The following is a 25,387-nucleotide window of genomic DNA, read 5'->3' on the forward strand; positions in this document are numbered from 1 at the left end:
GCTCTCCCATGTATTCTTATGCTTTATGACAATGCTGAATATTATTGAATGAGTATCTTTGGAAGAGGCCAGATGTGAAGCACTTGTAAAACGAACATTACTGTGGATATAGAAAGTTGCTTAACACATTGGCTTTTGCCTTAAATTGGATATAAAAAAATGATTGTTGATAGCTATGGTAAATAGAAAGTATGATGAAAATTTCCAGTTAATACTTATCAACAAAATAGAGACTTGAAAATGACACATGAATCACGTGCTAAACACATGTTTCTTTTGTCTTTTTTCAATCCCCAATACGAGATTTCCCATCCACCCTGCATAAGCTCACGTGATCATTTCGCTAGTCAGGACATCTGCACTGGAATTGAAACAGTCACAGAACCTTCTTACTATCTGTGAAGGAAAGATACTTTTTCTCTGCTGTTTCTTCTTGAATGAGGAGCTACAAATCCAAGCACAGCTTCTACCTCCAGGGGCAACAAAAATGAGGCAGAGGGGTAAGCTGTGAAAAGTCACAAGGTGGTGCCAATCTGAGCTCCTCAATCTCCATCCCACTGGCTCCCCATCAACCCTCTTTAGTCTGGCTGCCTTGAGAAAAACAGCTTCTGGCTCCGCAGGACAGGAACGGGAAGTGTTCTATATTTGCCAGTGACTGTCTAGTTGGTTTCGATAAACACGGATAATATGGAAATCTTGATATTTCTGCATGGAGCAATTGCTGCTGGGAGGTTTGTCTCTCCCCAGGCAGTAAAGCCATCATCTTTTCATAATCCCTCTTACTAGATTTCTTTCTCATTTAAGGCAGAATCCAATAAAATCTCATTTTGTCTTCTTTTTCTCAGAAATCCACGAAAGCCCTCCAAGACATTTTGAGCATATTCTTTCCATAGAATCTGATAGCCTTTCCACCGTAGGCCATTATTCCAGTAAACTCGGTCAACCCTAATTTAGACCCACGATGTAATACTTCCCTATGAGGCCGTGAGAACACATTTCTATAAAATAAAACATGGTAGGCTTCCTCTGGACGCCTTCACAGAGAATCTCACCTGCCATCGTTTCCCAGTGTCAGAAGAGACAAGAAAACAATTTATGAGTCATTTCCACCCTGACAGAAGTGACGATGGCTGGATACTCTTGGGCTGCCAAGAGCTTTTATCAAGTGGGTTATAACAACCAGTAATAAATGTAAATAATAAATGCTTGGGATCTTCAGGGAAAGACTGGCAATACAAAATGATTTTGGGTACTTCTGAGGGGGGCTCTTTCACTCTTGGAATTCCCTGGCTTCCCAGTAGAGTTTTGGCCTTGACAATAAACAACAGTTTAGTACTTTATCTAATCCCAGCCAGGAGGTGAGTTCAGCAGCAAGCTCTTGCAGCTGTTCACATCCAATAATCTATCCATAATTGATGAAACAGGGAGGTCAGATGTAATGGCTGCTACTATTCCAGCAACAAATAAATGGTTATTGACAAAACAAGCCGGTGTGGCACAGTGCGCAGAACAGCGACAGGCAGGAGGCACAGGGAAGCTCTTCATCTAGAGAATAGTTCTGCCAGCTGTGCAGCAGAAGGGCTAACCTGACACAGGGGTACATGGGGGTGACCTGTAAGGAAAAAGGGAGAGTGCTAGGAGTACAAACAACCATGCAATCAGGTAGAGCTGGGGAAGAAACCGACGAGTGAATCCTTGATGAGGCTGTGGACCAGACAAAGTACAAGAGCATGAACAGTTCAGGGATGCCCTGGGACATTTGCACTGTGCTCCCCATGTCTGAGTGGCTTTCACCATATGTTGTGCATTCCCTTGTTTATATGCAGCCTGGAACACTCGAGAGGATGCTGGGGACACCACAGGGCCCAAATCCTCTCACTGAGGGATACTCTTGTACTTTTGGCTTAACACTGTGGCTGGTGGACAGCTTTTCCTCCTATGTATCTTTTTAAAAAGTCTAGAATACTCACTTGTGTCATTTTAAGAATAGGTTTATATATATATATACATATTTTTTTTTCATTTTATTATTGCTATTTTTTGTCTCTGAAAGGCAGTGACACTGAAACAGAGAGGCCTTCCACCTACTGGTTCACTCTCCAAATGCCTGCAAAAGGCAAAGCTGCTGGCCACGCCAAAGAGCTCAGTTCGAATCTCCTACAGAGGCAGCACACACCCAGCTCCTTCAGTCACCTTGTTGTCTCCTAGTGTGTGCAGCAGCAGGGAGCTGAAATCAGAAGTACAACTGGGACTCAATATTCCAATATGGGCTACTAGCATCCCCAGCAGTATCTTAACCGTTCGGCCCAACACTGGACGACTCGTTGGTGAATCTTTTGAGATAAGCCAAAGATGCAATATAATGAAGCCAGAAAATTCACTGAGACTAGAGTGAATTCTGAAATACAGGCTGCTTAAAATTAAATTTACTGCAAAGGAATGTGAGTTGAAGGCGAAGTTTTCCTTAATAAAAAAAAAAAAAACCACTGGTACTTTATTCACTGCAACCTATGCAAGGGGTATAATAAAGCATTTAACTGAGTATACTTTTATTGGCTGAATAAAATTCAAGATATTTAAACATAAATAAGCAGCCGAAGCCCTACACTTGCATTCTGGTGCTAAAAAAACAATGTTTTTATGCCGTTTACTGTGTAATATTGCAAGATGAAGAATGGTAGAATGAAATGGTAGTTGTTATTGCAATAGGTAGTCATAAAGAGGCTTAAGACAGAGAAATTTTAAATATTAATATTCCCAAAATCACTTAAATCAATTTAACACTCTTTAGTGGTTTAGTTAGAGCTGTGATTTATTTTATCCTTTGCAACCAAAGCCTTTGATCAGCTCCAAAATAATATATGAGCTGAGAAGAAACTTGCAAAACAAATTGCTGTTAGCAACCTTATTGTAAGCCTTGTGTTATATAACATCAGCTCAAAAATTACCATTATAGTTGGCATTTTCTATTACTTATCAATATTTAGAAACTGAAAATTATAGAGCCAGAAAGAAGTATAAGGATCACTTCTGGAGTAATCTGCAAGTTGCCCTGCTTCCTTAGCCTTGTCCTGCTCTTCACCAGGTCCCACCACTTAGTAGCTTCTAGGTTCCCAGGCCCATTCCTGCTCCGGGTGACCAGGCAGAGGGATTACATTCTGATTTCAGCCTCTGTTCATGGGACTGGGCTTGTGCCCTGACTCTTGAACCCAAGACACAAACTTGTATCTCAGCCCACCTAATTTTCTGTTCCAATCTTGTTGCCTGAATGTCTTTGTGACTATCCTAGCTGCTACCAGTCACGAGTCTGGAAACCTATCTCGTTGTCATCATCTGCCTGGTTCAGCAGCCCTGCCCTTGAGCCCCAGTGACCTCGGCTGCTTATCACCAATGGCCATCACTTCAATAGTCACACCAAAACTACAGATGCAGAGTGGTTTTTATGTGATGCATTTACTCTTCCCAGAGCCCTTGAGGTACGTAAAGGTCAGAGAGGCTAAGCTAACTTGCTCTAGGATACACAATGAAGTTGTGAAGGAGACAGAACTTGAGCTAGGTTTATTGGATACCAAAATATATGTACGTGTGTGTGTGTATTTTTAAAAGACTTATTTATTTTTATTAGAAAATCAGATTCACAGAGAGAAGTAGATATATAGAGAAAGATCTTCCTTCTGCTGGTTCACTCCTCAAGTGATTTCAATGGCTGGTGCTGAGCTAATCTGAAGACAAAAGCCAAGAACTTCTGGGTCTCCCATACAGCTGCAGGGTCCCAAGGCTTTGGGGCATCCTCCAATGCATTCCTAGGCCACGAGCAGGGAGCTGGATGTAAAGTGGAGCTGCGGGGACACAAACTGGCACCCATATGGGGTTTTGGCACATACAAGCTGAGAACTTTAGGCTACCACTAGGTTAATGCACTGGGCCCACCAAAACTTTATTCTTAAGTATTGTGACACACTTGCAGATGCATCACCCTGAATTTGTTGTCCTGCATTCAGCCTTTACTTACAGTTTATTCATCCTTTCTATGACTGTCAGAAGCTGTTCTCTACCCACCTACAGTGGCACCTATGCAGACTATAGTGTTCTGGTCTAGGTAACAACCCCATGCTTTCCTGGTCAGAGTTTTGCCAATTCTCAGCTGCTAATTTTTCTTTATACAGCTTAATAATCTTAGATAGCAGTCAACACTAACTGAATATTTTTATGTAGTGCCCATGTTTGCAATGATTTCTTGTCTCTTCCCTCTTTGGAGGCCTCTAAGGGCATCTAAGACCTCCTTCTTTATTTCTTCGATTTCGGTTGCTGCTGTTCTGCACTTTTGCTCCTTTGCAGCCTCACTAGCCCGAGCCATCTCTCCTCCTGCAACACCCCACCAGAGCACGGTGACCTCACAACTTCTGCAGTGACCACCGGCACTGCCCGGGGAGTCCTTCCCTCAATGAAGGCCCACTTTCCAGATCACCTACTTACATTTCCCACTGTTCCACCCCTGGCCCCAACATTCTTGAATCATCCCTTTGTTCTTGTTTCTACAGTGTTGCTTGTTTTCTAGCATACTGCATAACTATACCGTGTTATGGTTTATCTGCATTGTCGTCTGTCTCCAGTGAAATGGAAGTTCCAGAAGGATGAAAGTCTCTGCTTCGCTACTGGTGCATGTCAAGTGTTTAAAACAGGGCACTCCATGCCAGATGCATCACTAACAGATTGTTTCACATACATGAGCCAATTCAATCTTCTCAAGTTCCCATGAGCAAGTATTATTATTATTCACATATCTTTAAATGTGAAAAAATGGAGGCACACAGAGATGGAGCTGCTGCCGTGTCTTCACAGTGTGTGTTCAAAAAATATTCAAATTCAGTTTGATTTCAGAGGCTATAGTTTCATAACAGTTCACTTTTCCATTTCATTGCTAAACCTCTGTCTGATAACACTACCAAGACGGTCAAGATTCTAGTTCTGTATCCTTCTGGATCTTTATGGACTCACCAGGCTGGTGTCTGTCACAGCATCATTTAAGTGAACTGAATAAAGTTTAGTGTCTTGTGAAATATAGAAGAGCTTAGTGGTAAACTCAAAACCAGAAGTCATGCCCAATCCTCAATTTAGTGGTTGTCCTGGTATTTTCAAAATTGATTTTGAACATCACAATGATTTCCTGGGATGCTCATGCTACCATTACAATAAACAATTAAAAAATAATTTTGGCGTTGAACAGTTGTGGCAACTATTAAAGTTTATTTACATAATATTTTAGAAGAGGAATGCTTATTTTTAATATCTATATTATAAAAATACATAAAATGCACATAATAAACACTCTGCTGTAAGCTAATATAAGCTCATAGGGAAAATGAATATGTTTAATTAAATTTAGAAAAATATATGGTTAAATCATTTGCAGTACAATAATAAGGGCCAATAAACCGTTATCTTCTTGTTCTTTCATTGGAATTTCCATTAACATGTTAGATGAATAAATATCATCCTCATTTTATGAAGCAGGGGGAGCTCAGAGATTTTGTAAGTGATTTGATAAATGCGAAGCAGCTAAGTAATACAGTCCTTACCTTAACCCCATGGATCAAAATTTCACTCTTCCATGATACTCATTGTATTTACTGAGGAAATACCATGTACTGGACACAGTTCTATGTGTTTTCTCTATATTAACCCACTTTATCCTCATCATCCAGCTCTGAGGTAGGTATCAGCATAAGCCTCATTCAGCAAATGAAGAAATAGAGGTGCAAGAGCAAATTCATGAATTCATCTCAAGATACAGGGCTAGAAATGGCAGGACCAGGATTTGGAATCAATTAGTATCACCCCAGCAGCCCAGCTCTTTCGTATCTGTCATTAGCATATCATGCTTATCATGTTTATATAATGGTTGAGATGGCAACTGAGTAAGTGAAGATCTACAGAAAGAAACCTGTTCCCCTATTATTTCATTGTATTGAAAATGATAGACATTTCCAGCTGCCAGGTATTTTAACCGCAAAATAAGTTTGACTGAAAAAACAGTATGATTCATGTGCTCATTCCCTTGTATTTACTTAGAATTGCTCTCTAGCAAGAAAAGACTAGGTAGGGATTGTGGGAAATCCCATGATGAATACACTAGTTTTGCACAGTTAGATGAAGTGTTCTTTTTAAGAGTATTAGTTCTAGGGCCCAGCATGATAGTGTACCAGCTAAAGTCCTCGCCTTAAATGAATAATAAAATGTTATTTTATTGTTTATGCTGGGAACCCATACTAGTGCCAGTTCTAATCTCGGCGGCCCTGCTTCCCATCCACCTCCTTGCTTGTGGCCTGGGAAAGCACTTGAGGATGGCTCAAAGCCTTGTGTACCTGAACATGCGTGGGAGACCTGGAAGAAGTTCCTGGCTCCTGGCTTCAGATTGGCTCAGCTCCAGCCTTTGCGGCCCCTTGGGGAGTGAACCATCGGGCAGAACTCTGTCTCGTCTCTCCTCCTCTCTGTAAATCTGCCTTTACAATGAAAATAAATAAATCTTTATTTTTAAAAAGAGTGTTAGTTCTACAGCTAAATATATTTCCTCATTAGAAAAAAAAAAACCCAGAGACAATCGAGCAAACTTGTCATAACATAACACAGACTTCATGGTACCACTTCTCCAGGTAGACGCAGTGCAGAGGGGGATGGGAACATGTAACAGGATGTGAGCCTTGCTGCCTTCTCTTGTTCTGGAGGAGCAGCAGGGCATTCCTGGCCTGATACCAGCTGCACCTGCTGCTTCCCACATCTTCTCACGCTGTCCCTGAAATTCTGTGTTGATTTCCAATTGGCCAAGTAGCAGAGAGGTGATTTCTCTTTCAAGCTTTAATGTGTTACTGAATAATCAGTTTCACTGGACAAGAACTTTTTAAAAAATGTTATTTATACCAATAAATAGTTCATCCTGCAGGACAAATGTTAGTAAAAGCCTATGTGGGAAATAATGGTGAGAGGCAAACATTTTTTAAAAAGCGATAACACTCATCTAGTTGGCAACTGTTCCAACTAAGAGTATTACCAGATGGGAGTATGGCTTCGTCCTGGATCTGCATGGGCTAATTTTGTCATCATGAACAGGTTATTTAGTCATCACCATCTTCTCTTCATACAGCATTTCCCTAAGTTCCACTTAGAACAGCCCCAACCCCACAACATTCACAATCCAGCCAGAAACCTTTAGAATCTTTTATTACTTGCTTTTATTTAATAATTTTCTTTAATGTTCTGGGTTGAGATGAACTGCTAAAATGACTAACTGCTACTAACTGCTGTGCTGAAGATTCTTACTATGAACAGTCTATATAAAACCTACTGGAAACATTCATTAGAACTTTTAAATTTTAATGGAGTGGAAAGAAGTAATAGTTTGGTTTTTAAACAGTTTCTTCTTTTTTTTATTACAAAATCAATATGTGTTAATTGAATAAAATGTTGTGAATACAAATGCCATTGCCCCCCAAAACATAGAAAATTAAAGTCATTCATTATCCCAAATACTGCAGATAACTACTGAAACAACTCAGTATTTCTTGTGCTTTCATATATATTTATACATTGCATGTATATAGATATGTTTGCATACATGCATATATAACTAGGGCTGTAATGTGCATTGTTTTGCAACCTGAGATTTGCTCAATTTATCAATAACATTTTATTGTTATAAAATATTTATTTATTGCATAATTTCTATTTTCTGTGTTGCATTTCATCATAGGATATTAGACATCACTTCATCAGTTTGCTATTATTTTACCTTTATTTTGTTTCTGTATTTTTCACAATTGTAGATAATGCTTATCAAATTGCATATGCAGGTTACAGGGAAATCTTTCTACATATTAATAATTACATACAAAAAATATTGTGGTCAAATATCAGTATACTTTGTCATTTTTTTTCATGTATAATCTGAGTTCAACTGAAATCCTAAGTCAAACAAATACAAAATAATATTGTTCTTTAAAACCAGACTAAGCTGAAGTTTATAGAATGTTTTCTAGACTACCAGAGTATCACTTGAGGCATTATCACTTCTTCCTGGAGTGTGCATTAACAGGATGTTAGAGTCAGCATTCCGAAATACAAATAGAACTCAAGTATTCTAATGTGAGTTGCAGGTGTCTTAACTGTTAGGTTAAGGCCTGTTGCCTATCATCATCATCATCATCACCGTCACTTAAAAATATGAGGACAGATAGAGCATATTCACCGGAAAAATGGAGACCTAATCCTCAATAAATCCATGTTTCAGTTATTAATTAAATGTCTGTTCCTACTTAAGGAGAAAGGTGAAATTATGAGTGAGTAATGCAGGTTTTTTACAAGTGTGTGAAATGGATAGTAGGAGTATAGTGTCAATGTATTTTCAAACTCTGCTACATGCTATTTTTATTGAGCACTAATTATACTGAAATATCTCTTGAATCAATAGTGTTACTAATTGAAGATCAAGTAATTGCCTACACTACAGAGGCACTTGAGAATAATTTGAGTAAGTTTTAAGTTTGTAATTGGATTTTTCCCCGTGAAGCTACTCCTATTATGTTTTAGAGGAGGTCCATAATTTGGTTCAACTTACAAGGATGAAGCATGATGCATACATTTATTACTGACTGCTTCACACATCTAATCCCAGAATCTTCTCTGGGTCGTTCAGGTGTGATGCTTCTAGCTCATTTGCAGCTCAGAGATCAATTCTCTCTCTCCTAGGTCCGTCATACAGTTAGTTCTGTTATGCAGGTTGTTTTATTGTTCTAGTGATTGTTTTCCTATGCCAGACCTTGAAGTTTAAAGAGTGTGCATATATTAGCTCCATATGTGACTACTCTGTGTAGTTGATCATTCACATACTTGAGTTTCAAGTTCTTGGAGCTCATCTTTGTTTTGGATAAACTCAATCAAACTGTTTCCTTTCCTCCATTTTCTCTCAAAATAAAATCAGATTTCATTATATTGTTTCTTAAAACATGAAGTACTGGAAACAAAAATTTCAGCAACTTCGTAAAGAGCTACCCAGTAATTTCAATTTTGATGAATAAACAAAATGAGAATGAAAGTTTTGGCGCAAGTAATAGTCCACATGACCAGAGCATCTAACACATTTTTCACATTTTAAAATAGTAATATATTTTGTTACTAGAAAATGCATGTTAATATTAATATATGGTGGTAAATTTCTTTCCAGACAAAATATTTCATAAAATCTATGGAAGTCCATAAACTGTTCCTGTCTTACTAATTCCTGGTTTGCAAAAACAATTAAGCTTTACTTTTGTTTTGAACTTTCTAATTCTCTAAAATACTCAAGTCATTTAAATTGCAAAGCCTAAAATTTATATGACAAATGCTATAATATATTCATCACTTAAGAGGAATTGGAAAATGAACAGCTACTTTCTTAAGTTGAAGCATTGAGAAGAAAAACCGATCATAGAAATGTCTTTTAAACATTTTTAGAGATAAACTCCCATGAAAGAGGAAACAAAAATATTGAATTTACTATGATTATAGTCTGCAAACATTACTACAGAAGCTTACATTAAATTATTGCTATAAAGTTACCTGTTTTACTGTTTCAGAAAGGTCATAACTTTAAGTGCAGAGTTGAGAGTAGCAAAATTAATAAAACACATTATGTTTTCATAATCCCCAAATTATAAAAACACATTTTTATGAACTACTTAAAATGTTATTTTCAAAATAAGGCTAACGGCTTAGAAAGGCATTAAATCACTTCAGATACAGAACACATGCTTACACTATATCTTAAATTATTGCTAAATAATTTTGAATACTATGGTTTTTACAGTTTACAAATAAATCCAGATTTAAAATATGACTATGATCTTTACATATAGTTTTTCTTTGGCTTGCCAGATACTGAATGTCTTGAACATTTCTCTATGCAATGAAACATCCACAATGGAAACAAGGCTTTTGTTATTTGTGTTTTCATGGAGATGTGCTTGTGCATGGGATTGTAGGGGCAGAATATGAGGATAAGCAGAAAGATGTCTGAGGGGTCACACTTGGAGGAAATGGGGTCCATACCAGCTCCTCCCTTTAGATTTTCCAAGGAGACTACCTGACCTGGACACTTGGAAATCTTGATGTAAAGCAGAAAAATGACTGCTGAGTCCCTGACCTTATATATAACCACATGATCGTGACAGAGCAATGAGCCCTCTTTTCATGATTCAGAAGCTGGTGATGGACCAAACTTGATCGAGGGGCAGATAGACTGCTTACAGCACTTTTTGTCTGCTTTGGGTCATGGCAGCCCACCATCTTGTGGGAGAAGGAGGCCGGGATTTCCTCTCTGTCACCAACTGAGCTCCCCACAAATACCAGGCCCACCACACTAGAGCAGAAGGATCAACTTCAGCGAAGGAGTTCTAAGTGGCAAGTAAAGGCAACTTCTGGTTAAGGTGTAGTAAATAGCTCTGATGTTTCAACAAAGATAACTCAAATGCCTTTTTTTGATAACTATCATTACTTTAAATTCAAGTTATTAATACATTACTAATAAAAATTTCTGTAAGACGCTTGTTTACTTTGTATCCTACATAAAAATAAGAGCCAACATAAAACTAATTTTATTGATCATATAATATACCTCTGATAAATTTAGTAAATTATAAGAAACAAAATACGCAGTAAGCCCTGGCTAAATGAAACCATAATCTGTACAAAAATTTAAATATCTTTGAAAAAATTTAACCAAGGATTTGCAAGATCTCTACAAAGACATCTACAAAACACTAAAGAAATAAATAGAAGATGATGCAAAAATCTGGAATAATTTTCCATTCATATGACTTTTCAGAATTAGTATGAAAATGTCTACACTACCTAGAGTAGTTTACAGAGTCAATGTGATCCCACTCAAAATACCAAGGAGAGTCCTCTCAAATATAGAAAAAATAATGCTAAAACTCAAGAGGCCTTTCAGTGAAACAGTTAAATAAACCCTGACAATAGATGCTAGATTTTCTGCCTTCGCCTATGTCTACAATGTGAGAGGAAGGGGTAGCAAGGAAAAATGGAGAAGGAGAAAGAAGAGGGAAATGGGAGATTCCCTACAACTATGAAATTTTATCATGGCAAATAATAATAAAAATAATTTTAAGAATTAAAAAAATCACATGGAAATAAAAGATTCCAAATTGCTAAACAATGAACAACAGAAACAAAGCTACAGGTATCATGATAACAGATTCCAAGACATACACTGTTACAATAATAATAATAATAAAAAGTCTGGTATGGCACAAAAATAGTGATGTGCACCAATGGAACAGAATAGAAGCCCCCAAAACTAATTCATGCAGCTACAACCAACTAATCTTTTACATACAATCTAAAATCAACACCTGGAGAAAAGACACCTTCTTCAATAAATAGTGTTGGGAAAACTGGATCCATGCATGCCAAAGTATGGAAAACCTACACAATAATCAACTCAGAATGGATCAAATAGCTAAACCTACCCCACAGCACCATCAAATTACTGAGGAAAGCATTGGGAAACTCTGAAAGACATCGGCATAAGACTTCACAGGAACATATTAATAGCAAAATAAGACAAATTGGTTTATATGAAGCTAAGAAACATTTACACTACTAAGGAAATAATTTGACAAAGAAGGAATAAACAGAATGCTAGAATATATATGTAAATATGTAACTCACAAAGAATTAATACCCAGGATATTTAAAAGCTCAAGAAACTATGTAAAGAACTCAAGAAACTCAACAAAAGGGGTCAAACAATCTGGTTAAGATATGACAAAGGGGCCTGGCATGATATCCTAGTGACTAAATCCTCTACCTGCATATGCCAGGATCCCATATGGGCATCTGTGTGTTTCCTGGATGCCCACTTCCCATCCAACCCCATGCTTGTGTTCTGGGAAGGCAGTCAATGGTGGCCCAAAGCCTTGGAACCCTGCACCTGGACCCTGCACCTATGTGGGAGACCTGGAGGAAGTTTCTGGCTCCTGGCTTCAGATCAGCTCAGCTACAGCCTTTGGGGACACTTGTGGCTTGTATCAGTAAATGGAGGATCTTTCACTCTGTTTCTCTCTTTGTTGATCCAACTTTCCAATAAAAATAAACAAAATCTTAAAAACAAGATATGGGCAAAGGACATGAACAGACATTCTTCAAATTGTGAATGGCCAACAAACACATAAAAAATTCTCATGAAGACTAATCATCACAGAAAGGCAAATAAAAGCACAATGAGGTTTCATTTCACTCCAGTTAGAACGAATATCATCCAAAAATCAAAATAAAAATAGCTGACAAGGATTTGGGAAAAATAATACCCTATTACACTGTTGGTAATGATGTAAAGTAGTGCTACAATAATTAATGAAATATGGCAATTTCTCATAAATATGACTACCATGTAACTCAGCTCTCCCACTCCAAATGAAATGAAATGAGTGTCTGAAAGAGTTATTTGCACCCTCAGGTTAATAGAAGCTCAATTTACGACAGATAATATGTGGAATCAATCCAGATGTCTGTCAATTGGTGATGAGATAAAAAGAAATGACTGGATAGTATATGACATATCATATATTATACATTGTATGATTTTATAGCATGTAATCTATAGTATATATGTATATTATATACCAAAGTATACAATATACCATATACATTATCCAGTTATTTCTTTATTCCATCCTCAATTGGTAGATTCTAGATTAATTTCACATATTATGGAATAAATGACAGGATAAAATATGACATGTTATTATTTACTATATATGGTATGCATATAATATATTATAGTATATAATAATATAGTGTATGTAGTATATAATACGTAGTATATTACATGTAACTGATCATACATTTTATCCTGTCATTTCTTCATGTATGTGTGTGTGTGTGTATACATTTTTAAAGAGAGAGAAATACTTCTCAGCTATAAAAAGAATGAGGTCATGCCTTTTGCTACAAAATAGATACAACTGGAAGGTATTATGTTTAGGAAAATAAGCCAATCTGAATCAAAACACAAATATGTATTTTTAACAAATGGGAATTAATATAGAACATAAAAATATATATAAATGAAATGGACATCTTGTGGTTTTATCATTTTTCATCACTGTTTATATTCTTGTGAACTATGGTCTTTCAACCTTTCACTTGTTGAATGTTATGGCAGTTGTCCATTATGCCTGTGAATATAGGATGGTCTGAAATCAGGAGGGGTACTGAGGTGAGAAGAGCATCTATGAATTGCTTGAAATCTATTCTCTTTACATTAATAAAAATTTAAAATTAAATAAATAAGTAGGTCAATTTGCTTGCACAATGTCATGTGATATGGTGGTGGAAGAGTTAGGGCTCCATCCTTGAGGCTTCCGATACAAAGCTCATCTTTTTAAAAACATGGCTCTCAATGGTCAGTGGGGACTCACATATACCTTACTAGGTAGGACACGAAAATAAGTTACTCCTCACTGGAGTATTGAGATTTCTCTGCACACCTCTCCAAAAACTGTTCTGTGCCTCAACTGTTGACATATGCCTTGTTAAAGTTATAAGCCAGTTTGAACTACCCTAAAATCTGCCAAGTTCAGCAAAAGTATGCTTCAACACTATAAACTGCTAAATACTAAGATGAAAACAGACACAAGACAGCTGAATAGTATCCTATAGCCATTTTAAGGTGGAGAGAAGCTGGTTGTATATAAACTAAAATTGAAATGTCAATGAAGTAGTCACAGGATGTGATTCAGAATTTGCAATTTCTAACATATCATCAGTCACTCAATACCATGTCAATTAACCCCATAATGTTGTAAACTGTTGGTGATGTTATGTTACGGCTTTTAATTGTTCAGAACGATATTCTGCTAGCTCTGCTTTTAGACCAGAGATGGTATCCCCAGAAACTGTTGAATTTATCTGGACAATAAGATGCTGGACTCTATGCATGGTACACGCTTGCAATGAAAGAAACAAGACTGGATTTGAACTGTAATACTGCAATAAGGTGGAGTAATCCACCAATCGGGGAGGGTACAGGGAGGGGTTTGGGGAATCTCAGAGCCTATGAAATAATGTCATAAAATGAAATGCAATAAAAAAAGAGGAAAAAAAACTTGACTCTCTTACTTCTTTAATTTTTCTATAAAGTCCATTACCTTAACCACTTTATTGCCCTCTTACTCCAAAGTATTGATATGCAACTGCCTTTATCTCCCAAAAGTATAATGATCAAATTTTAGCAACAGATGTACCTACATCAATTCCAGGCAATTCTCACCAAATATTACAATGCTATGTTCACCTGGCTCCAAACTGTCACTCTGTCACCATTTGCATGGAGACAAAAGAAGGCAGGGGAGGGGGAAAGTCCAGGTGCATGCAGGCAAGCAATTACTCTCTAAGAAAATTGATTTGGATTCCATAGGCTAACAGGTGTGACATCCATTAGAACCAGTCACCCTATAATATATTGCAAATATACAGAACTTCTGGAATTAAGGCACTGTTGTTCCTCCACTAGGAAGGGATTTAGTCCTAATGAAGCCACTGAACACTGAAAATATCTTAAGTAAAAATACAGTTAATGGGGCCCGGCGCGATGGCTCAGTGGTTAAAGTCCTCGCCTTGCATGCCCAGATCCCATATGGGTGCCGGTTCTAATCCCGGCAGCCCTGCTCCCATCCAGCTCTCTGTCTGTGGCCTGGGAAAGCAGTCGAGGACGGCCCAAAGCTTTGAGACCCTGCACCCACGTGGGAGACCCAGAAGAGGCTCCTGGCTTCAGATTGGCTCAGCTCCAGCCATTGCAGCCACCTGGGGAGTGAATCATCGGATGGAAGATCTTCCTCTCTGTATATCCACCTTTCCAATAAAAATAGAATAAATCTTAAAAAAAAATGCAACTAATATACATAACCAACCAAGCATCTTAGCTTAGTGACATAGTTTCTGGTGTCCTCGATGGCTTCCCCTTGAGATTGTGTGGCTGACTGGGAGCCACAGGGGTTGTCACTGCCCAGCATGATCATGGTACATCAACTATTGCTAGTATAGGAAAAAAAAAAGTCAAAACCCAAGGTATGGTTTCTACTAGATGCATATTGCTTTTACGCAACCATAAAGTGAAAAACACCCTAAGTTGAATAGCTTAGAATGTAAAGTGGGGGATCCCTGCAGTAGAAATAATACACAAAGCACATAATGATAAGTGTTGGCCTCTCTCAATTCCACATTTGCTTTAGTTTCTTTATTTTTGCCTCTTTCCCCTCTCTTTCTACCTCGTATATTTTCTTCTGACATATAGTTTTCAAGAACCTTTTACATATAAAAAGAACAAGTGCTTCCCATTTGCCTTTGGTTTTGGTGGGTGCTATTTCTCTTCTGTCAAGAGAACATCTTGAAGTATCATTTGTAGGGCAGGTTTGAAAGAGGCAAATTCTTTTAGCTTTTCTTTACTGTGGAAGAATGTAATTTCACTTTCAAAGACAAAAGAAAGCTTTGCTGGATATGTTATCCTAGGCCGACAATTTTTTCTTTTAGGAATCTGGAACATGTCACTCCATTCTCTTCTTGCCTGCAGAGTTTCCTGTGAGAGGTTTCCCATGGGCTTAATCGGTATTCTTTCATATGTCAGCTGATCCTTTTCATGTGAGGTAGCAGGTGAGGCCAAAGCACTTGGGTCACAGCCTCCTTTGTGGAAGATCAGATTCGGTTCTGGAATCCACATTTTAGCCTGGCCTAGCGTGGATGTTGCAAACACTTGGGGAGTGAATCCATGAATGGAAGAACTCTCTGTGTCAGTTTCTCTGCCTCTCTGATTTTCAAATAAAAATGAAAGTAAGTGAATTAAAAAGGTTTAAAAAGAACTGTTTTCAGGGAGAATATGGTTGAAGAAATAGGGATGAGCCTGTTGGAATGATTCAGGATTTACTGATCAGAGAGAGAAATTCAAGCAGAAGGAGAGGGAGGACTGAGGAGAATAAGAGAGCTACACATGAGGAGACTTTTGGGTTTAAGTGACAATGACCACAACAGGAAGTGCTTGGGCAGCCTTAACCTCAGAACCTGGAACCCCATCCAGGTTTCCCATGGTGATGAAAGAGACACAAGCACTTGAGCCACCTTCTGCTGCCTTCTCTGGTCCTTTAGGAGGAAGCTGGATTGTAAATGGAGTAGCTGAGACTTTAATCAGAGCTCATATGCGACACTGGCATCGCTGGTAGTCGTGCCACAATCCTAGTCCCAAGAATTTACCACTTAAAACCATGACAAGTATCTTTGATTTTGCATACAGACATACACACCCGCATAAGTATAAACCATATGTTACTGGAATATCAATGTAACTATATTTTTCTGATATTTATTTGCATTATCCTATGCAATGCAACATGAGGGTGAGGTAAGAGTATACCATGCCCACAGGCTAGCACCAATATCAAAAGCCTTCTAAGCTATTATAAACATGCTAACATCCGTACAGAGAGAAAAGTACTTCTTTGCATATGAGTCTTTGTAAATGGAAGAATTGCATGATACTGCCTGTGATGAATCACAGTGTATAAAAGCAAATGAAATATAAATCTGATGAATCTTTTATTTCATAGCATTTTTTTAGTGCTAAGTATGCTAGCCAGGATTAAGGAAGAAAATACGTGACAGATGAAGAGGGCATCTCAGCAAAGAGCCCAGTGCCCAGTCTGTATTCAGACTGGGTCTTTCATGAGTAAAAGTGAATATGCGCTCCTCTGTTTCCTCCGTTTCTCCCTCCCCTGCAGTACTGCTCTGTGGAGGCTTTTCAGGTATGGAGTTCCTGGAATTCCTCCCAGAACCTTATTAGCACACTGTTCTTGCACCTAATAGCCCCCAACATGCAGGCCAGGGATGATTCCCCCACTCAGCCTTAGGATAAAAACCTGAAACCCACTGAACAAGGTTATAGCACAAAGGCAAGCTCTTTTATGTGCAACTATTTGTCAGCTTCCAAGGTGTATGTATACATTTTTCTTCATTGAACTGTAAAGAAGAAATTCCCTGCCCCTGTCCCCCCCTTTTTTTAATTCCCAGATTTGGTCAGAGTTATGGCATAGCATGCTAATTCTCTGTCCTGTGGCACTAACATCCCACATGGGTGCTGGTTTGTACCCCAGCTGCTCCACTTCCAATCCAGCTCTCTGCTTATGGCTGGGAAGCAGTGGAAAATGACCCATAGTCCTTGGAACCTTGTATCTACATAGGAGATATAAAAGGTTCCTGGCTGTCAGCTTTAGACGTTCTCTGCTCTGACCATTGCAATCATCTGGAGAGTGAACTAGCAGATGGAAAATCTCTCTCTCTCTCTTTCTCTCTCTGTAAATCTATCTTTCAAATAAAATAAATAAACATTTAAAAAAATGCTCCCAATTTTTTTGGTCCCTCTTACTCAGACAGGCTAATGTCCACTCAGCTACATAGCATTCCTCCCTCTACCCAGGAGATATAACCCATAATCTCATGGGGAGAAACACAGTTTTTGATGGATTATGTTATGGCTAATAAGTAGAAAGCACATTTCTCTCTGGAGAGAACTCTCCGATCAAAGAGTGTTGGTATTTCTCGAATTGTTAAGTGGAATGAAGTATTTGAAGAAGTAGGCCCAAATTTGTACAAGGTCTTATGTGTGATTTTTAGTAAATAAGTTTCCCCCTAAAACCATAGAACTTCATAAGATTCTTTCTAAGCTTTAGAATTAACTCTGTAAAAACATTTCTAGGTTTAAATTGATTGTGGCTAAAGGAATTTAGTATTTCTTTCCCTATCACCTGAAATGCAGGTCATCATCTCTCCTCCAAATGACAAGATCTCCATGATCTCTTGCACAGGTTAACAGTGAAATTCTCATCTTTTTTTCACCAAATACCCTTTTCTCATTAGTAGTCCTGCATAAATCTACTCTTGCTTTTAAGTTTACCCCTTTGCAATTCAGTAATAAACCCTGTATAAGCAAGAAATAGATCATCAAACTTTTATTCATATACACATCACCATATTATTAGTTTGCATGGCTCTTATTAATAAAACCTTCAAATTAAGTAAAGTTTTAAATCTCTTTTGATTCTAATCAATAAAACAATTAAACAAGAATATTTATTATGATGGATTCATCTGAACCAAATTTCTTTTTGCAAAAAATATAAAAATCACTAAATTAGAATAGTAATGTCACTGGAAGGGAGAAGTTGAATTCAGAGGTAAGACACTGAAAACTTGAAAACATTCCATATTATCAACTTAAAGGAAATGAGAGTATAAAGATGGACTGAGTAGGAAAAAGAAAGTAAAATGCTAAATTGAACCATGCATCATCCTGCTCACACTAACATGACAAAGTTGATTTCTGGTCTCTCCCAACTTTGTGCATAACCACATCATTATACAAATGATACCAATGCTCTCTGATAGCTGAAGATAATGTGGGCAACACAGCGCAACAGTCTTCCTCTTGCTTAAGACAAACAGGGAGGAGAAAACTCATGCTATCAGTTGCAAATATCATGCACAAGGTACTAAAAAAGTTGAGGGAACATATGTGCTAGAAAAAAAAACTACATATGGATTGCAAATTTTTGCTATGAAAAACAAACTTATTCCTATAGTTCATGATCCCACACATTTTGGAAGTATTCTTATAAATCATGTGTAGGCAACGTTACTTTTACTGGATCCTATGCCAAGAAAAAAAAAAACAGAACAATATAAAAGAAGTGGGAACAGTAGTTAAAATAAGATATTAGCAAGGAATGAGGGGTGTTGAGGTGCAGGAAGCTAAGCAGCCATTGGCTGCATCAGCTGTCCCAGTTGTCCCATTTCTAATCCATCTACCTGAACATATTATTGGGAATGCAGCAGAAGATGGACCAAGTGTTTGGACCCTTTGCTTCCATGAAGAAGAACCAGATGGAATTCTTGATTCCTGCCTATGGCCTGAACCAGTCCTAGTTGTTATTTCTATTTGGGAAATGAATCATCAGAGATCTCTCCCTCTTTTTTCTCTCTGTCACTTTGCCTTTCAAATAAACCAACCAACCAACAAACAAAAAAACCTTAATATAAGAGAGAGATCTAGGAAAATGAAAATACACTGCCTTCCAATCTGAAACCAAAGCTAGAATGTACATTTCTTTCAGGAACAACTGATTCTCTGGTTCACATAAAATTATCTATGTAGTTCCCCCTCTGTCTCCTTTGTATCTCACTCCTTCACCTTTGTGGGCCCTATGCTTTATTCACTTGGCACAATTAACACGTCGCAGCAACTCTATCTATTCCACAGCTTCAGTACACCAAAAACTTTCAAATAAATAGAGCATACAGGCCAGGTTCTCCAGAGAAATAGAATCAATGTGATATATACATAAATCTCTTATATACATAAATCTCTTATAATCACCATCTGACTAAATGAGTTAAAGTAAGTATATTCTCTCATATATTTTCATATATATATTTTTTTACTACATAAAATCCTAATAAAATGTATTATACTATTATATACATTGCTACAATATTATAGCAATGTATAATAATAAATAATAATAATAGTAATAATAATGATAATAATAATATATATGTGCGAGAAATTTATTGTCTCCCATCCAAGTACTAACCAGGCCCGACACTTCCGAGATCAGGAGCATTCAGGGTGGTATGGTCATAGACAACAACCAAGAAATTTATTGTTCATGTTGGCTCACATGATTATGAAGACTCAGAAATCCAACTCTTTGTAATGTACAATCTGGAAGGTCCGGAAAGTTGGTGATGTAGTTTGAAGCCTAAGAGTTGCAGAGCCAGTGGTACATATTTTAGACTTGATCTAAAGTTTGAAGACCTGAGTTCTATTGGTGCTGTGCACAGGAAAACATCAGTGTCCCTACTCAAAGAGTCTGCTTGGCCATCAACACATTTGAAGATGCTCACTGGGTATGACAGGTGGGAGAAGGTACAATATGTTTTGGTCAGTCCACCAGTTCCGATGCTATTCTCATCTAGATACATCCAACAGCAATAATGGACAATGGGCACCTCAGTCCAGTTGATCCATAAAGTTAGCCATCATGCAGAATCTCCAATCTAGACTTCCAGAGCTTTCTGTTTAGCTGTGTCCTTGAATCCTCCTCAGAAACCTCTACAACTACTCATACCAGAACCCATCCAGGTCTATGTCCAGATCATATTCTTGTCTCCTTCAACTTTTGTTTAAGTCTATTACCATGTTATTCACAAATTTTAAATTTGATAGTTCCCTCTCTCTACTACTACACAAGTCTAGAGACAAAAATTAATGCAAAAACATTAAAGTCTAATCACTATTGAAGGTCTATTATATATCCAGTATGTGTTCTTTCAAAACCTTGCATAGAAATGATCTCTTCTTTGTATCAATTATCTCTTCACCACACAAATCACTCCCTAGGGCTGATCTAACAAATCACCACAGACTGATATAAATAGAAATTTATCCCTTCATTGGGAAGGCATCAGCAGAGTCTTGCTCCTCGGAATGCTCCAGCAGAGGATTCTCTCTAGCTTCTTCCACTTCTGGTGGCTCCACGTATTCCCTGCCTTGGACCTGTGTCATAGCAACCTTGGCCTTTGTCTTCTGATTGTCCTTCCTTCTGTATGTGGCTCCTGTGTTTTTCAAATCTCCCTCTGACTTCTTTCCCCACAAGGTTTCTCTCTTTGAATTAACAGATCAACCAGAAATTTCAGGATGATCACCAAGAAGCCTTAACTCAATTACAGCTGCATTCACAGGTTCCAGAAATTAGCAATTGGATCTTTTGGTAGTGGTGAGAGTGGGAGGTGAGGGAGGAAGATGTGTATGGGGAGGATCATGAACCTGCTATATTCTATAAGAAAGCATAGTGATCAGTCCCACTGGAAAGAAGAGGCAATTAAGATCTTAAGGACCTTTCCCACCCCAGCTCTAGGCAACTGCCTAGGTTGCACTGTATCTAGACAAGTGTTACACTGCTGGGAGAAAAACAGCCAAAAGTTGGTGGCCATTCTGGGCCTGGCTAATGCCAAATTTGTTTTAACTGTACCAGTGTGTCAGCATAGTTGCCTAGTCTATTGTTTTATAAGATATGCAAGGACCAGATGCTGGAATGCCAACAAAGAGCATCTGAGGTGTGCATGGGCCCTGGGTAGGTGGAGAGGGCCCCAGGCTGGCACACCATACTGCTGGAGCACCAGGTATGGGGATATTCTTGTGGGTATGGGGGTTGTGGAATGCTCAGGGAAGCAGATCTGGAGATGTGTGTGAGGGAGGATCACTGAGGGAGAATGTAACATGTGAGGAGTGACTTCTGGGGAACTTCCACCAAGCAAACTACTGCATTTTCAGCTAAATGAGGGGGCGGAGGCCATTATAATTTGGAGGACCTTTTGAGGCCAAACCAGGTGTGTGAGGTATCTCTGGCGGGAGTGGACAGGGCAGGGCCAAGCCAAACAGTACCACACTAGTAAGTACAGGAGCCAAGAGGGAGTATGGGCCATGCCTGGCTAGGTTAGACTATCACATCTACAAGTTTGCATGAAAGCCAGGGATGGGGGACAGGCTGGGCAGGGATAGGCTGCAGCATCAACCAGCAAGATTTGGAATGAGTGGCAGACAGACATGTCAGGCTGCAGCATCTGATGGCAAAGGCCAAGCCAGGTGATGGCTTATACCAGGTTTGGTGGAACAACCACTAGCACAGGCAAGACCTGTGTCTTGGAGTAAGTCTGGTTGGAAAGTAAAAGGGATGCTACAGGTTCCCACTGGCATGAGAGCTGGAATAGGGGCAGTGAACTGGAATGGACATGGCTACAGCATCCCTGGGTTTGGGATGTACCAAACCCAGAGTGGGTAAAGCATAGGCTGGGCTAGGTCTTTGCACTTGCTGAACCACAGGAGAGCTGGGTCTGGGGATGGACCAGACATAGTTGAGCTCTAGCACCCAACAATAAGAGCTGGAACATGTGTAGGTTCAGCAGGCAAGGCGGCTGAACCTGCTAATCAGGTAGTGGGCCAAGTCAGATTGGGCCAAGGGTTCACCAGTGTGCATGACATTTGTTACCGGGAGAATACTTGATAGAGGAACTTGGAGAAAGCCTCTGTCAGGATGCAGTCCCTGCAGGTGAGCACAAGAATTGAGGCTGGGAGCAGTCCAGTCCAGGCAAGGTTACAGTACCCATTGGCATATGTGTGGGTCAGGTCTGGGGGATGTCAGGCTGGGCCAGTTCATAGTACCCACTGGCAAATGTGAGAATGAGGACAGGATTCAGGACAGGCCAGGTTGTACCACAACACTAACCAGTTCACACTAGGGCCAGGACTGGGGGCTGGCTGCCCTGGGATAAGTTGTGGCACATACCAGCATGAACTAGAACTAGGGACAGGCCAGGCTGAGACAGGCTGTAGGACCTCCAGACGAATCCTGAGTTATCTGTCTGGGCCATAGCTCCCACCAGCATATGCAAGACCTGAGAAGCGGGGCAAGCCCAGAAAGGAAGTTATGGAGGTTCCTCTAATGGGCCACTGCTCCTGCTGGTGAGCATGAAAGCTGGGACTAGGGGTGGACTAGGGGTGGACTAGAGGTAGACCAGGCTGGGCAGGACTACAAAGTCCATTGGCTTGCATGTGAGCTGGTTTAGAGGGAGCCAGGCTGGGCTAAGGGACCATATCCACTGGCACATGCATGAGCCAGAGTAAGTGCAAGCTAGTTGGGCTTTACCACAGCACAGGCTACCAGGTACTGGGACTGGGGATAAATCCTGTTAGGCTAGACCATAGCACCACTTGGAAAGTGCAAAATCTGGAACTGGGAGTGGGCCTTGTAAGGAAATTATGGGCACGTCTCTGATAGGCTTTAACTCTCACTGGTTAGCATGAGAACCGGGGTTGGGTCGGGCCTGGTTTGTCAGGCAGTGGCACCTGCCAGTATGAATGTGGGCTGGATAGCTGGGTCAGTTGGGCTGAGCTAGGCCTCAATGCCTACTGTGTACAAGACGTGTGTAAGACCCAAATGGATGTAAAACAGACCGGACCAGTGTGCTGCACATACTGTCATGTGTAGGAACCAGGGCTGTAGGCGGGCCTGGCGGGGATAACAGGAGGTCACTATGCAGTTACTGCTGGTGTGCATTAGGGCCAAGTGTATGGTGGAGAGGGTTAGTATAGTCCACAGCATCCAGTGGTTTGCATATAAGATGGGGATAGGGACAGAACTGACCAGGTAATTGTAGCTACCACTGTGCGTAAGCTGATGTTGACTGAGCCAGATCCCACAGTGGCTGGCACACACAAGAGTCAGGTTGGGGTCACCTCTGGCAAGGTTTCCTTCGAGTCCCCCTTAACTGGATCACTGGACTGAGAACCCCAACCACAGTGGAAATCACAGAGTCATGGAGTGCATGTATCAGAACTGGGTCTCCATGGTTGCTGAAGCCTTTGCATTAGACAGCATACTCAGATACTCATGCAGAACATAGCAACCTGTTCACTGAGACCTGCAGAGGACATCTAGTACCATGGAGGGCAGAACAATTGGACAGCTCTTCAGTCAAGCTTTGACAGCAAGTATTTGGACAAATCAAGACTCTAAGTGGACTATGTCAGCAAACAGACCTTGGAAGAATTTCCTCAACCTTGGAGCAGTGAAACCAAGAGCACCTCAGAACAACCAAAACGCTTAAGCAGTATGCTTAGAACATGCTTCACCTCAAGGACCCTGCAATGACAACGGGTGGCCATCCCCATTCCCGGACACTGATGTGATTGGGCTGCTGGGAGCAGCCCTTTCCCTTTCTCTCCCTACAGTCTCCAAATGCAGGAAGGAAAAAGGAGATTGGAGGCAGCTGTCTCAATTACTTTCCCCCATTCCTCAACCCTCCCCACCCTAATCAATAGTCCACATGGGCCTGCATCCCTCTCAACTATGTAAACATCATCAAAAATAAAATGAAGTATTATTTTTCTTTAAATCTTAAGGACCTTTCTGAAGCTCACATAGTTAACAAGTTATAGAGATGAAATTATCATTCATATCTGGAAAAATAATTTTAATATTTTTCTGAAAGGAGTCACAATCACAAAAAAATTCATTGATTTGGATATGGCTTCATCAATCCACTAATTACTAGACTGTATCACCACAAAAATGCCAACATTTCTTTCCTTGGATTTTATTCTATGAATAAATTGATCAAAGTGGACATAGATGTTTACTGCTTCAGCCTTTGCAATAAACATGACTAGAAATATTAATGACCACTCATAAAATGGTTAAATTCATTATAGTATAGTACTATATACTATGCATCTGTATGTATATATATGTTTATATATATATATACACATACGTATATATATGTTTATATATATATATATATATATATATATATATATACACATACATATTACTGAATTCATTATAGTACCATAGCCACACTATGGGATACCACACAGTTCTTTTAAAATGAAGTGTATCTATAGTTAATAATGTCTTATGTACTTGAAATTTTATGACAGGATAGATCTTAAGTACTCTTAACAACCCCAAAGGTAAAAAGGTGAGATGATATTTAGGTCAATTAGGTTTATTTGGAGGTATCATTTACCAATATGTGTATATATTGAAATATGTTTAATGTCTTAATTATATGCAATAGTTACTTTTTAATAATTTTACTGATTATTTTTATTTATATTGATCATACTTTAAAATAAATGTGAAACAGGTTAAAAAATTTTTAAATGTAATGGGATATGTGTGTATATATATTACTATGAAAGAAATTTAGCTCAAAGTGCAGAATTGTATGTGTGAAGTACATTTTCTAAGTAATGAAAAGGATATCCATATACTCACATGCTACACACTCTCATATACACATGTAGTCTTTTGGAAAAATTAGTCAAATGTGTAGCTATATTTGTCTCAGGAAAAAAACCTGTGAGATTGAGTACAAGATTTGAAGGAAGATTTAATTTGTATTAGAAACTTAACTGCATTGTTTGAATTTACTTTGCCATGTAGTTGCATTGTTTGAGAAAGAGTGCGACAAGAAAAAATGAGAGTATGTGAAAGAGGATAAGAGCTAATTCACACCTTTTTTCTCCAACAGATCCCCTATCACATTTCATCTTAGACCTGACAATTCATCGCTTTCCAAATGCACTGAATATGTCACATTCATTGTTTGTCTACAGTTCTGAAAATGTGTTCACATTCATTGAGTGAGTACGCGTTTCTCTACAGTTCTGAAAGCCATTCTTGATTTCCAGTGTTAGAGTCAACTACTCCTACCTCACACT

At 39.0% G+C, this 25,387-nt stretch overlaps 1 protein-coding gene across 1 annotated transcript in view; it reads right to left on the bottom strand.

The window, feature by feature from the left end:
- TTC29 (tetratricopeptide repeat domain 29) overlaps window positions 1-25,387 on the bottom strand; it is a 207,464-nt gene that overhangs the window by 104,959 nt on the left and 77,118 nt on the right. The window lies entirely within an intron of this gene.

Source organism: Ochotona curzoniae, unplaced genomic scaffold, assembly GCF_017591425.1.
Source record: "Ochotona curzoniae isolate NIBS_2020 unplaced genomic scaffold, NIBS_Ocur_1.0 scaffold_4506, whole genome shotgun sequence".
NCBI classification, from domain to species: Eukaryota; Metazoa; Chordata; class Mammalia; order Lagomorpha; family Ochotonidae; genus Ochotona; species Ochotona curzoniae.